Here is a 14014-nt window from a genome sequence, read left to right as displayed (position 1 = left end):
CTAACATGGGCTTCATTTGGAATTCCATAGAGCATATTATCAAGCCCATTATCGCCGTTTTAGTTGCAGTTTTCTGCCGCTAAAGCGGCGATAATTTTATCGCCTGTCTTGATAATATGCCCCTCAGTTCCTTGTTTCAAGGTAATAACATTGCTTACCTGCAAATTACTAATTTGGAATTCCATAGAGCATATTATCAAGCCCATTATTGCCGTTTTAGTTGCAGTTTTCTGCCGCTAAAGTGGGGATAATTTTATCGCCTGTCTTGATAATATGCCCCTCAGTTCCTTGTTTCAAGGTAATAACATTGCTTACCTGCAAATGACTAATTACGTAGGTCTATGTCTCGCCATTCGGTCCACAGAACAACTCAGTATAAATCGCACTAGCCACTTGCTCCTCCATTGAAGTGAATTGCTCTTGGCTCTGTCAACCATTTCCTTTTTGTATGGCTGCCAGGCAATTTTGCACTCGGCTCTCCGTTGTGTGCCATTTCATGTCATGCTACCTTTTTTCAGCGTACCCACTGTACTGTGTTGCATGCCATAGCAATGATCCTGCCAAGCGTTATGTTTCACAATGACACTTTTTTCACATAGAGATGATTGGAGGAAAATAGACAGTTGGTCCTAGTAATCAGTAACTTTTGTTGTGAGAATTTCAGCCTTCTGTGTAGTGAGTTTTAATTTGCTCTTCTTTCCTTCTGTGAGCTCTGGGATATCCTGGTTTGCTCGGATCTCTTCTCCTGTTGGTCTAAATCTTAGCAACCATCCAAGTTTTTCAGCTGTTTTTTGTTTTGAGTATAGTGCCATTGTGCAACGTTATTCAAAGTTAGCACGATGGAAACAGCATGGTGTGTCAGATATTTTTAGAACTGGCATGAACAATGTAATCATTGCCATACGACACATAGCAAATTTGACACTTTGTAGAATGCACAGTGCTATTTTTTATGCAGTGCCGTGCTGCGCACACATGAGAACATTCAGACATAAGACTGCACCTACTGAGGTAACGGGTTTTTAGGAACCCGTTTGGTGCCAGGGGATAACACCCGAAGACCTCTGAGTTCTCCCTGTTCCGGACCACAGAAACACGGAGTCTTCTAGTCGAGTCAGAGATCAAGTTTTATTGGCAGCTACCAAGTAACAGGTGTCCTAGAAGCACGACAAGCACGGGTCATGTGTTCTCAGGAGACTGTTCGTTTTTACAGAACCAGCCTTCTCCTTATATACAGAAATAATAGCTGCAAGCAAGAATTCTTGAGTTTATGACATGGCTATACACATATTTATACAATAATACAAAAGAGCAAAGTCATGTAGGCAAACCCGTATTTTAGATGTCCAATTCGTGATAGATTACCTAGCCAGGCCCGGAACTCCCATCAGATATCGGTGAAGCCCCAATAAAAGAAGGCACCTCCTAGTCATAAAACTGGCCATAAACAGGGAGCGTGGACAGGTGTGTATGTGTGTAGAAAACATGATCTGTACGCGGTGAATGGTTTGTGGTATGTTGTGCATTGATGCTATCGTGTTTGGCCACTGGGCGAGGAGCTGCCCAAACAGGTTTGGCTGGAGGCAAGGGAGTCAGTTGGGACAGGTCAGGGGAGAGTCAGGGAAGGTGGACGTGTCCTTTTAGATCAAGCTCGACCTTTAATTGACTTATCATGAGGGCAAGACACAAGATGGATACCGTTTACAAAATGGAGTCTGAGGGGTCGGGACGGAAACTACGATTCAGGGGTGTTAGCATACCTCGATCATGACGCAAATGCATAGGAATGATGTCCTAATCATTATCGGTTCGTCGACACCAAATTCGTCATGGTACGTTGATGTTTTGGGACACGGGTATTGGACCTCGATACCGGGACAACAGTAGGGTCCAGAATTTCAGAACCACACTAACACGAATCCTAATATTCCTGTACATTAGGAATCGGTGTATTATGAAAAGAAACAGTGGTATGGTGGAGCTGACATTTCAATATTTTAGAATTTATAGGCGACATTTACCAAAAACAAGCATCTTGAGCATTAGCATACCTGTGGTGCAATTTCTCAATAGAGTGTTGAATGGCAGAGTGTTGAATGTTTTTATAGTTGATCTGCTTTTTGGAAATCTGGCTCTAATCAAAAAGCAAGTTGTCTCTGTAGTAAGTTTAAAGTTAGACTGCTTTTGTCAGTTGGTTCTTCTAACAGAACTCACCAGCTCCTGTGCACCACTCCGGCCACACTTGTTGGGGCTGTGGTTTTCCTTCTCAACTTTTTATTAGATGACCTCTAAGGAGATCAGGCGGTCACTCTGCTGGTCAGGGCTTCTGCAGCAGTGACCGCTCATCCGCAATCGCGGAGGAGCATCGCCCCACTGCCTGACTCAGAGCCAGCAAATGTAAAATAAAACAATGTTCTGCATTGTTTTATTTTGCATTAGCCCGATCTTAGCCAGCGATGTAGGGAGGGGAGGGGCTGAGGCATGGGAGGGGGAGGAGGAGTGCTACGGGCACTCCCTAATTACTCACGTGTGTTTGGCCGGCCGTCTCAAGCTGTTAAACACAAATGTGGACTTGGGTTTCTCTAGTCTGGCTCCATTGAGCAGCCGGGCTGGAGAAACCCCTCTCAGACTCCCTGCCTGACTGGAGCGCCTTTCTTGCCCGCTCAGGCCAATCCCCCACACTGCTCTGCAGCACGGGAATTGGATAGGAGTCTGTCCCAGGGACTGCTGGGACCCAGGAAGAGAAGAGGCGACGAACGTGACCCGGCAATAGAGCTGGCCGGCGGCTAAAGGTAAGTATTTTTTTCAATCTGTTATTTCTAACGCCCCCTGGCCCCCCGGGCTTTTGTCACCTAGAGCTTGAAATGCAGCTGCATAAGTTAAGGTAAGCATCACATTTTGCTTCTTCATCATTTTTAGTTTCGTTCACATACCTACGTGCACAGAATATTTATGTTTTCATGTTTGTTAACTTATTTGTAGTTGGTAAGGTAATATTAATATTCAACAGTTAAGTACTTAAATATCTTAGGAGACATGCATATTATTAAATGATTTCGTCAAACAAAACCATATTATAATTAACAGACACTTTTGCCCAGTATTCTTTTTTATGTTATGAACAAAATTATTATTTTAATGCTATCAAGTCTCATGTCTACATTAAAGTTGCAGCACATGTTTCTGTGTTCTTCTGTAGACAGTGCTTAATTTGTTAACAAATAAGTGCCAGGGCCCTTGTCAGTAGGCCACTGCAGCTTTCACAAAATGTTGCCCCTGATAGCGCTGCCAATGAGAGTACCAGCATAAATACTAGCCATCACACTCCTGTAAGTGTGAACATTTTGAATATTTCAGGCCCTCAAAGCTATAAGAATGACATTGGTGGCAGGTAATAGTAATTTTTAATATATATTGACTTAGTAAACAACTACTATTATGCTCATTTCTAAATTGGACAAATAATGCCACTATATGGCAGACTTTTGCAAATGCGGGTGTTGACAATTTAGTACTGGTGCCAACACTGGCAACCACTGGCACAAATTAAGCACTTACTGTAGGTCTTTAGGTATAGCTCTGGTGACTCACTCTTATACTGCTTCCACTGCAGATATGGCCGCCACCATTACAGGCTCAAGTTACATTGAGTTGAATAAAAATAAAATCTGAGCTCTGTCAACATTATTGTAAGAAATTGGGTTATTAGTTTTGCAGCATTGTTGCAATTGACGCTCTCAGGGTAGCACAGCAGAACCGTCCATGCCTACTCAGGGGAGGGGGTGTGGGCTGTTAATCATCATTCTCTGGCATGTAATAATAGCGCTCAATAATGATAGTACAGTTAGAGCTTTTTCTTTGAAAAAGAATAAGTACATTTATTACGCACAGTCTATTAAATTCTAAATTAATTTACAAATATATACATGAGACAGATAGAATTACCTTGGCGACACTTTGAAGAACACTTTACCCCTATACCAGACAGCACATCACAATATGCGGGTGTATCACTTTTAAATAAAAGAAGCGTATTGACTGTTCAGTAGTTTTTGAGAAAATAAGAGTCACAAATTTTGATTATTTGGACTGGGGGGATTCGCAGCCCCCCTCCCTGAGCCTTTAGAGGCCCCAGGGAGCCCACCCCTGGGAATAAACATAGTATGAATGGGGAGGGCGACGTGTGGCCCTGCGCGTTAGAGGCCCTCTGGGGACCCCTTCTGGGGCCAATCATCTTAATAATGGGAAGGGGTGGTCAGACCCCTACCCGAGCAATCAGAGGCCCTGGGAAGCCCAACACTAGGGCTAGGGCTAAAGGTACTTTGTATGGGTTGAGGTCCACCAACCCCCTCCCCAAACCTCAAAAGGCCACAAGGATCCCAATGACAGGGCTACAATGTAAGAAAATGGCTATGTGGACCCCCTCACCAAGCATCAATGGACCTCAGGGAGCCCACCCTTGGAGCTGATATTTGACTAAAAGAAGAGGAGGGCTGTATAGCCCAGAGAGCTCATCCCCGAAGCCAATTACTTTAAGGCAGCACCCCTCCCTGAGCTGTTAATAGTCCTGGGAACCCCCGCACAGCCTGCTCAGATGTTATTTCCCGGTAAGCCCACCCAGGGGAGATATCAATTTCCGTGCCTTCAGCAGCACAGGCAGGAAACCTGCGTTTGCTCTTGTGATGTCATCAATTATATAATTTGAGAGGTTATCAGTGATGTCTTAAATGATGGTTCAGAGAAGTATTTCACCTCATACATTATTTGTGCTCTACATGCTCTTCTTCTCCCTTCTTTTTAAGAAGGAAGGTGCCGGCCCTGCAATTCATTTGATAGAGCTCATTAACTGGAGCAACAAACCAGACTTATTTCTTGATTTGTATGGTATAGTTTATTTATACCATTCACTTTTTTACTATTTCATTAGCTAAAAAAATCAATCAATTGCATGAGAAAAACAGTACATTTACACAATACATATACATTTACCTAACCACATTAAACAGAAAAGCAATCTTTCATTCTATGTACATATAAATAATCAGTAATACGACAAAAAATCAATCTTTGCGTGATGTTTCCACAAATAATTAGAAGATAAAGTCACTTGCAGAAAGGAAATGGAGACAAATTAACTAAAACAAGTATAGATTCCTCAATGTTCTGGTTAATACACCAATTAGTTAAATCCTTCCTGCTTTTGCCGATGCGTTTCGAACTTGCTATTTCATTTTGCGAGTTCTCATCAGGGCTTTATCGTTTGTTTGTCTGCAAATTATGTACAAAGAAAATGAGTGAGTCAGTCTATCCCTCATTTGTATCCCCTATATATACTGTCCTCTGCTATTAAGTAAAAAAATACCTTTCTTCAGCTTTATAGCGAGTTTCCAGGGTTCATTTTTTTCTTTTTGATCAGTGGATGGTTTCTAAAAGATAGCAACAATCTTAATTTAGTTATTTACCTTGACGAACAGCCTTTGGCTGCAACGCTCAAAACACTCTTGGAAAATACCTGTGAGATGTAAGTCTGTCACTAACAAGGTTTATCCGCACTCCGTACGCGTGCTGTTGGCTTTTTCACCCAAGTTGCCGGGCCGGCAGCATTCCTGTCTGCCTCCCTGCAAAGAATGGTCAGTGTCACTATTCTGCTCATATTTTTAACGAAAAAAACAACACAAACCGGCGCCGAGTGCATACCTTATTCTCAGCGCTCGGTGTGCTCTCTCTGGCTTCCCGTTAATTGAAATGCCTTTGGTGATACTTCGCCTTGAGTATTCACGATTCTAGCATGATAAAGGGAAGAGTTAGCAACCGCTATCCTTTTCCTTTTAGTTTCTAACCCGCCCGTGTGTCTTTTCGCTTACCCCAGTCGTGTGGCTCACAGGGCTGTCACCCGCTCGTGTTTCATCTCAGTCCGTTCCAGTCAAAAAACTCAGTGTGCCATTAGATCGCCATATTGGAAGGACACATGATATGTATTTGTGTCACGTGTTTTGCTGGAATTATGGGGTATGTAGTCCCAACACGAACAGTATCTAAAAAGTCTAACATAAACATCGCTGCATTCATGCGCAATGAGCCAAAATATTATATTCTAACGTGTTAGGTGATGTGAGCTACCATCACGGCGATTACTTAAATTACATAGAGGTTTGGGTGGGCTGCTGTGAATCACAATGCTGGAGCACTATATAACTATACGGTGGCCCCATAATTCCAGCAAAACACGTGACACAAATACATATCATGTGTCCTTCCAATATGGCGATCTAATGGCAAACTGAGTTTTTCGACTGGAACGGACTGAGATGAAACACGAGCGGGTGACAGCCCTGTGAGCCACACGACTGGGGTAAGCGAAAAGACACACGGGTGGGTTAGAAACTAAAAGGAAAAGGATAGCGGTTGCTAACTCTTCCCTTTATCATGCTAGAATCGTGAATACTCAAGGCGAAGTATCACCGAAGGCATTTCAATTAACGGGAAGCCAGAGAGAGCACACCGAGCGCTGAGAATAAGGTATGCACTCGGCGCCGGTTTGTGTTGTTTTTTTCGTTAAAAATATGAGCAGAATAGTGACACTGACCATTCTTTGCAGGGAGGCAGACAGGAATGCTGCCGGCCCGGCAACTTGGGTGAAAAAGCCAACAGCACGCGTACGGAGTGCAGATAAACCTTGTTAGTGACAGACTTACATCTCAAAGGTATTTTCCAAGAGTGTTTTGAGCGTTACAGCCAAAGGCTGTTCGTCAAGGTAAATAACTAAATTAAGATTGTTGCTATCTTTTAGAAACCATCCACTGATCAAAAAGAAAAAAATGAACCCTGGAAACTCGCTATAAAGCTGAAGAAAGGTATTTTTTTATTAAATAGCAGAGGACAGTATATATAGGGGATACAAATGAGGGATAGACTGACTCACTCATTTTCTTTGTACATAATTTGCAGACAAACAAACGATAAAGCCCTGATGAGAACTCGCAAAATGAAATAGCAAGTTCGAAACGCGTCGGCAAAAGCAGGAAGGATTGAACTAATTGGTGTATTAACCAGAACATTGAGGAATCTTTATTTGTTTTAGTTAATTTGTCTCCATTTCCTTTCTGCAAGTGACTTTATCTTCTAATTATTTGTGGAAACATCACGCAAAGATTGCTTTTTTGTCGTATTACTGATTATTTATATGTGCATAGAATGAAAGATTGCTTTTCTGTTTAATGCAGTTAGGTAAATGTATATGTATTGTGCAAATGTACTGTTTTTCTCATGCAATTGATTGATTTTTTTAGCTAATGAAATAGTAAAAAAGTGAATGGTATAAATAAACTATACCATACAAATCAAGAACTAAGTCTGGTTTGTTGCTCCAATTATTGAGGTCTATCAAATGAATTGCAGGGCCGGCACCTTCCTTCTTAAAAAGTAGTATATGGTCCAGCCGACCCCGCGTCCCAGGACCTGTCTCCCCATTTTTTCAAAACTTCTTCTCCCTTCAGCACGATGGGAAAGAACTACAAATCACCATATTCCTGACACTAAGGGCCTGATTACAAGTGTGGCGGTCTTTTGACTGCCGCACTCGAGGTGGTGCACCACTGGCTGTCCACTGTCTGCTGGATTATGACTCTCTGAGTCGTTCCGGTCGTGGACTGTCAGCTGTGTCAGGGAACTGCCATTCCCTGGCGGTGGCATGGCAGAGGGGCAATGTAACATACTGAGCGGGACTCACGCTGTCCCTCTTAGCATATCACGACTTTCCCCACCGCCAGCATTTCATTGGCGTGAATATGCCATGAAAAGGCTGGCAGTGGGGACACATGCCCTCCCACCACGGGGATGCATTCAGGGGGATCACAACAGGTGCCCCCCATCTCCTTGCACCCCCAGTTATAGCACTACATGGACATCACCATCCATGCCATGCTGGAACATTTTTAGCTTTCCCATTGTGGTGTCTGTTTTTCTGGCACCGCATTGGGAAAGGCAAAAAGACCATCGCCTGCATGAAAAAAACTCGTAATCAGGCAGATGGTCTTTGCATCGCTTTTGCGCAGCCGTGTCGGCGGACAGCATGTGCAACTGCACCAAAGTCGTAATTAGGTCATTTCTATTTGATTTCCCTCCAACTTGTAAGATGTCACTCTTGCCCTCTGATTCCCACCACTTTCTTAAAAGCTAATTTAGTCATGTTCCCCCAGAACTATGCAAATAGCTTAACAAGCACATGCAACCAATATTACTGAATTGTATTGCTGATAGTATGCAAAGCTCAATTCACTTTCTAGGTCAGGCTTTAGAAATAAAATAGATGATAAGTAGCAAGCACTCAAACAGTTTGTTGATAAAATGGGGAATTAAAACATAGAATTTAAAAATGAAAACATAGAAATTGAAAGCACAATTTTGCAAATCCTCAAGCTTTTTTGGGGGGCTGTCTGCAAGATTTCGGGCCACCTCAGTTTTCAATGGTGCTTCCTGCATAGCCTTCCTTTTCTTGTTCACCCATACCACCTCCCTTTCTCTTGCAGGTTTTCACATTTGCAATATGCTTGAACTTTATCCCTTTTGTCTAATATAGTAATTGGAGTGCTACTTACCTTTGACATTCTTTGTCTCATTGTTAAGCAAATATTATTTGCAAAAACTTACCAAAATGTCTACCCTTGCTGATGCGTGTGCATGTTTGCATCTGTGGTAATGTTTAAATGTTTTTGAAATAACGTTTTACAAAAATTTATTTCAAAAGTTAACTATCATTGGCAAAATTGATAAGTCTTTCCAAACGCCGGACCAAATGGCTTTACCAGTGCTTGTTTTCGATTATTTCTGATCATTCTAAATTTCAGGAGCTCTACCTGTTGTAAAGAATATGGTTTGATGTCATAAGACTCCATTCCCAACTGAGTCTTCCCTCGCTTATCAGGTCAACTCTATTTTCTGAAAGAGGTGCTGATCCAGCGGGCTATAGAAAATATATCATAAACTACGCTACCCAACTTCATAACCTATAAACAAAATTCTATACTAAATATGGACCCATTTATGAACCTGATATATTTTGGGCCTACTGAATCAGGTGGTCAGAATAAATCTATATACATATTATCTACACACTATATACATTTTTATACATTTGCAGAAAGAATATTGTCATTAGAATAAAACCCAACCATTTAAACGACCACCATAGGTGACGTGATCTAGCTAATGGTAACCTATACTTCTAAATAATCAAGACCAGCTTGTTTGTCAAAAGTAAGATTTTATTTTCTAAATTATGATATATATGTTGTAAGTTTTATAAATGAAATTTATTTGCAATAAAGCAAGCATGATGGTAAGAATTATGGAAAAATACAATTTAAGCAATTGAATCAATTTTAAAGAAATTATATAAAGTTTAGCATTTCTAAAACCTATTTCCCTAACTGAGCTAAATAGACAGAAATTAAAGTAAAGATCTTTGAGGATTCTTACGTGCTCCACGCAAAGTCCAGCAGCACATCACCCTCATCGGAAAGTCAGAAAGCAGCAGCCAGCCCAACCCTAAGGGCATGACTTTTTATACCTTTCTACGCTAACTAAACTAGCAAAGGAAAGTTTTCAGAAATCTACGACGTCCCATTGGTTGAGAGTGACAAGTGACATGTCACCCGATTCTTAAAAAGTTCCACAAAATCAAGTCTTACAAAGACCATTGTCTCTTCCACGTGAAGCCAAAAGCTTCCTGCGATTGCAACTTTGTATTAAGTCATCCTCGCAGCTTCCATAGTCTTTCAGTGCAACTTCCGCGGATGCCAAGTTAAGGACTGACAAAAAGTTCACTTTCGACCTTGGCCATGTCCGACAGAATGATGTCAGCTCATCAGTTTTTGCTTTGTGAATGCAGCTTCAATAAACGTTTTAATTCAGAATGGGCGTCTCATGACTTTCTGCAGAATTATAGATCAGCTCTTTTTCTGCGGCTCAAATAACTAGGCCTCAAAAGCAGGCAACTTATGATTTCTAGTATAAAACAAACACAAGAAAAGTATTAATGTAAGAAATAAAGTATATTCTGTATCCACCCCATGGTTTACTAATTAATTAACCCACCCAATTAATCAAAATGTTACCTAGCTAATGCAAACAAATAAAGCAGCGTTTATATTTACCAGTCTCCGTTTCTCAATGAGACCCATATGCACCTAGAATAGTAGAAATGACATCACACAGACAAGGAAAAGCAAAACAAGCACATGCTTCGTTTAAGTTTGCAGCAGTTAGTAATGACTAAAACGAAAACAATAAATTATTTTATTATTTTGCACGAACAAAAAGATGCAACATTTATGCACGTTTATGAGCACACATGTTAGTCCCCCCACGTGTAAAGTTTAATCTAAGTTGTATTAGCACGACATATCACAATTCATTAATAATTTTATTCATGTTATGGAAATGTGACTTTGCGAGTTTAAACAAAATTTTGTTTTCTATCTCGCTCCATCAACTCCCTCATCTGGTGATTAACAAATCACCACACCAGCACTCAAAATTTTGGTAAATTAAAATTTTAAGAAATCGATTCAAATTCATTTGTATTAGTAAACCTAAAAGTCTGTTTCAGCATAATCTTTGCAATTAACATGACGCTCTCTATGTAACTCCTGTAACTCGATCTCCCTTTCCTCTTCTTTTCTGAGTTTATAGATTCTCTTCTTTTCCTTCAAATGTTTCTTTCTTTTATGTAACAAACAACCTATTTTTGTCAAAATAAAAATGAATATTATTATAATCAAAGGTGCCAGAATCTTGCCAAGAATTGAACTTCCGATATTATGAAACCAGTTTTTAATTGCTTGAAACCTTTTTGAAAGTTTCCTTGTAAAATCTTCTTCTTCTAAAGGAATTATTTCTGAATGCATTTGTGTAATATTCTTAATATACATTTCAATATTCTTACTTTCATCAGGAATATATGTACAGCAATGTTGAACATGTAAAATGCCACAGACTCCTCCCTCTTTTGCTAGGAGAATGTCTAAAGCAAGACGATCTTGAATTACCATGGATCTAATAGCAATAACTTCAACATTCACTAATTGAAACCCATCAGCAGTGTCAGTTGATAATCTATCAACTATAGTGGACAATTTTCTGATTCTCCCTGCATTTAGAGTTATACCAACAAAAGGTATTACAGCTTGGAAAATATCTCCCAGAACTTCGGTAAAAGTTTCTCTTTTAGCTCTATTTACATAATTATGAATTTTAAACAATCCTTCTGAATCTCTGTCAACATGAAACACTTTAGGAAAAACAATTCCCACATAACAAGTTCCATACCAATGGTCTGGAAGGTTATAGTAAGCTTTGTCACCACAAACAAAATAAATTCCAGGGAAGATAGGATCTTTTCCACCTTTAAATCCCCAACCTCCCATAATCTGATAAGTATCTTCACAGTTGCTTGCACCTACAAAATAATTATCAAAAAGTGTATTATCTCTTCTAATGCAAAGCTTTCCACTAACAGGTTTGTCTATGTGAATTGCAATATTTTCAAGCATTTTGCCATTTAATTTCTCATCCTCTTTTTGCCAGAAGGATGACTTAGTCTGCTTGACTAATTCATTTCTCTTATAAATTGCTCTTCTCTCCTCAACCATATTCAAAAATTTCTTTCCTTCAGCACTTAATTTACATGTTAGATTATTCTTATAAGCATACTCATAAGTGAGTTCGTTAGTAACAAGGAAATATTCTCTCAATTGTTTAGCTTTCTTATGCTTATTTAAAGCATTATCAATTTTAACATTAGCAAAAATCTCATCATAATTTGAATAGTAATATTCTAAACGACCAGTTTGATAAAATAAACTAGTTAATACACTACATGTAACAGCATAAGTGAGAGGAAGCATATTATATGTTACTCCCTCAGAAACAGAAGCGGGTAACTTAACACATACATAACAGTCCTTTGCATCCATTACCTTTACATATTCACTCAAAAGCTTTGTGAATGTATTGCTTGAAAAATCACCTATTGATTTATCTTGATGAATGTTAGGCTGATGATCAATTACTTTTGCAGATGTACTATGTTTAGTTTGGCTAACCAGAGTTTTGCTTGTTATGTTAACTTTGTGTAATTCTCTATTCATTTCTAAAGGTATAATCACAGCTAGTATCAACCAGAGCAGAACTAAAATGAGCAGACATACCAGAGTCATCTTACAGCATCTTTTAAAAACAGAACATTTTGAAGTGCTCTCCTTAACGTAAGGCATTTTTAGGTTAGTTTTAGCCTCAAAAATAAAAATAAATTTTAAAATTTATATACACCCCCCTTTTAAAATATATTTTTCTTTTATAACCCTGAACAGGATTTCTTCGACCTTATGTCATACATAAGTTTTCTTCTACTAAACAGTTTTTCTTCAACCTTGTGTCAACTAACAGATTTTCTTCAGCCTTTTGCCAATTTAATAATTTTGTACTTCAATCATTGTCACTAATTTCTTGGATTTCGTTTTCTTCTTCACTACTATCATATATGTCAATAACAGGTGGAATTACTAAGTAAGTCCACTCAGGAGACTTGTATTTCTGGTTTGGTCTAATTATTCTCTTCCCTTTTCTCGATATCACTTCAATTTTTCTTCCAACTCCAATTTCTTTTCCTGGACTCTTTTGACTACTTATTTCTTCAACTTGTTCTATTGGCTTTTTGATCAATCTGACTCTCAATCTTCCACCAGGCCAGTAGTCTGCTTTTCTCACGTACTTCTTCTTTGGTTCAGAATTATTTGATTCTGACTTCCAAGTCCTTTTCTTTCCGTTTTCACTTCCACCTTCCACGTCACTTTCTTCAGTTTCGTAGTCTGAAATTTCAATTGACTCAGGAACTTCTCTATTCGGCAATTTTACTCCTTCAGGAACTTCACTTTGTCTTCCATCACTGGTACTCGGTAATTCGTTCTCCTCTTCTTCTTCAATTACCTCTAGCTTCCCAGATTTCTGATTTCTGTTCCTTACTTCAGAGCTTGTTCTCTGCCTTTCGATACTCTCCTGGTCTGAAACTTCTTTTGGTTCAGCTTCTTTGTCTTCAATATAGACAACTGAATCTTCATTTATCTTTCCTTTTAACAGATTCTCTTCACCTTCAGAATCTATTTCAATTATTTCTAAGTCTTTTCTTGTCAGATTTCCATTCACTGGCACAGTTTCCAGATGTCGACTTTCTTGTCGATCTTCAGTATCTGGAATTACTTCACCTTCTGTTCTGTCTTCTGCTTCAGAATCAGAATCATCTGTAGTATCACTTTCAACATCAGAATTCTCAGGAGTTGGTATTGGAATAGTATGACTTGGATGAATCCAGCGCTTCAATCCTCTGCACTTTACAGCATTAGTAGTGATCAAGATTACCTGCCTAGGTTTCTGCCATCTAGGAGATAGACAATTCCTCCTCCGATGTACTTTCGTTCTGACCCAATCGCCTGGTCTCAGATCATGAGTCAAAACTTTTTCATTTGATTGAGCTTCAGTTCCCACCTGATTAGACACAGAAGTTACCATATCAGATAACCTTTTACAGTAATCCAAAATTGCACTGTCATTTATGCTCAACAGTTTACCTACAGGTACAAAAGCTTGCCTCATAACTCTTCCCATTAAAATTTCATGAGGACTCAGACCTGTCTTTTTATCTGGTGTACTTCTTATTGACATCAAAACAAGTGGAAGAGCATCAGTCCACTTAACTCCTGTCTCTAGACACATTTTTCCAATTCTGTTTTTGATAGTTCCATTTATTTGTTCAACTACACCTGATGCCTCTGGTCTGTATGCACAGTGTATTTTCTGCTCAATGCTCAAAGCTTCACAAATTAACTTCAACAGTTTGTTATCAAAATGGCTTCCTCCATCACTCTCAATAGTGACTGGAAAACCGTACCTTGGGATGATTTCTCTGAGCATTAGTTTTGCTACTGTAATTGAATCACAATGTCGTGTAGGGAAAGCC

General features: G+C 39.5%; 1 protein-coding gene across 1 annotated transcript in view; it reads left to right on the top strand.

Annotated features, from left to right (window-relative positions):
* The window catches only part of LOC144773770 (protocadherin-9-like), a 1011061-nt gene that overhangs the window by 588995 nt on the left and 408052 nt on the right, over positions 1-14014 (top strand). The gene's annotated exons all lie outside the window — the stretch shown is intronic.

This window comes from Lissotriton helveticus, chromosome 8, assembly GCF_964261635.1.
Source record: "Lissotriton helveticus chromosome 8, aLisHel1.1, whole genome shotgun sequence".
Taxonomy (NCBI): domain Eukaryota; kingdom Metazoa; phylum Chordata; class Amphibia; order Caudata; family Salamandridae; genus Lissotriton; species Lissotriton helveticus.
This window is presented reverse-complemented; position numbering and strand designations above follow the sequence as displayed.